This window comes from Seriola lalandi, unplaced genomic scaffold, assembly GCF_002814215.2.
Source record: "Seriola lalandi dorsalis isolate HSWRI2012SDOR001 ecotype SW California unplaced genomic scaffold, Sedor1 jcf7180002053116, whole genome shotgun sequence".
In the NCBI taxonomy this organism is placed as follows: domain Eukaryota; kingdom Metazoa; phylum Chordata; class Actinopteri; order Carangiformes; family Carangidae; genus Seriola; species Seriola lalandi.
Genome location: NW_019523669.1, coordinates 1 through 962, shown reverse-complemented (window position 1 = coordinate 962; position 962 = coordinate 1). Strand labels below are relative to the sequence as shown.

General features: G+C 39.3%; 1 long non-coding RNA gene across 1 annotated transcript; it reads right to left on the bottom strand.

Annotated features, from left to right (window-relative positions):
• Positions 1-135: 135 nt before the first annotated feature.
• On the bottom strand, positions 136-932 carry LOC147819466 (uncharacterized). Its single transcript, XR_015436899.1, has 2 exons — positions 803-932; positions 136-501 (listed from the first exon to the last, which is right to left on the bottom strand). It is a non-coding gene; the product is annotated as an uncharacterized LOC147819466 (long non-coding RNA).
• Positions 933-962: the final 30 nt, after the last annotated feature.

The following is a 962-nucleotide window of genomic DNA, read 5'->3' as shown; positions in this document are numbered from 1 at the left end:
CCGTTGTAGCGACTGTTGTTGTGTTCAAACCCGTTGTACCGACTGTTGTTGTATTCACACCCGTTGTAGCGACTGTTGTTGTATTCACACCCGTTGTAGCGACTGTTGTTGTGTTCAAACCTGTTGTACCGACTGTTGTTGTATTCACACCCGTTGTAGCTACTGTTGTTGTGTTCACACCCGTTGTAGCTACTGTTGTTGTGTTCACACCTGTTGTAGCTACTGTTGTGTTCACACCCGTTGTAGCTACTGTTGTTGCGTTCACACCCGTTGTAGCAGCTGTTGTTGTGTTCACACCTGTTGTAGCTACTGTTGTTGCGTTCACACCCGTTGTAGCTACTGTTGTTGCGTTCACACCCGTTGTAGCAGCTGTTGTTGTATTCACACCCGTTGTAGTGAATGTTGTTGTGTTCACACCCGTTGTAGCGACTGTTGTTGTGTTCACACCCGTTGTAGCGACTGTTGTTGTGTTCAAACTTGTTGTAGCGACTGTTGTCGAATCTGAAAAGACCATTTTATAATTACGTATGTTAAATTGTAAAATAAAATCTGACATGTTTGAAGAGGTGGCTCAACGAAATGCTTTCTACAGAACTCACAAAAATTTTGGAAGGTTTGGAAGCCATTTTTTACAATGCTCAATGAGACCTAACTCTATAATCTATGAGCTTTGCTGATATGATGTATCTGTGCTCTGTCTTATTCTATATACTGCACTGAGCTCCTCCACCCATTTTGTTTTGTCTTTTCTCTGATCTAATATACAGTATATGAAGATGAACAATTATTTTCAAGCACTTACTTGTTACAGTTGTTGTTGGTGGTGTTGTGGTAAAAATTGTTGTGTTCACACCTGTTGTTGAATCTGAAAAGATAATTTTATAATTATACAGGTTAAACTGAAGAATAAAATCTGACATATGAATTTTAAACACATATTAACAATGTAAGAGATCCTAGAT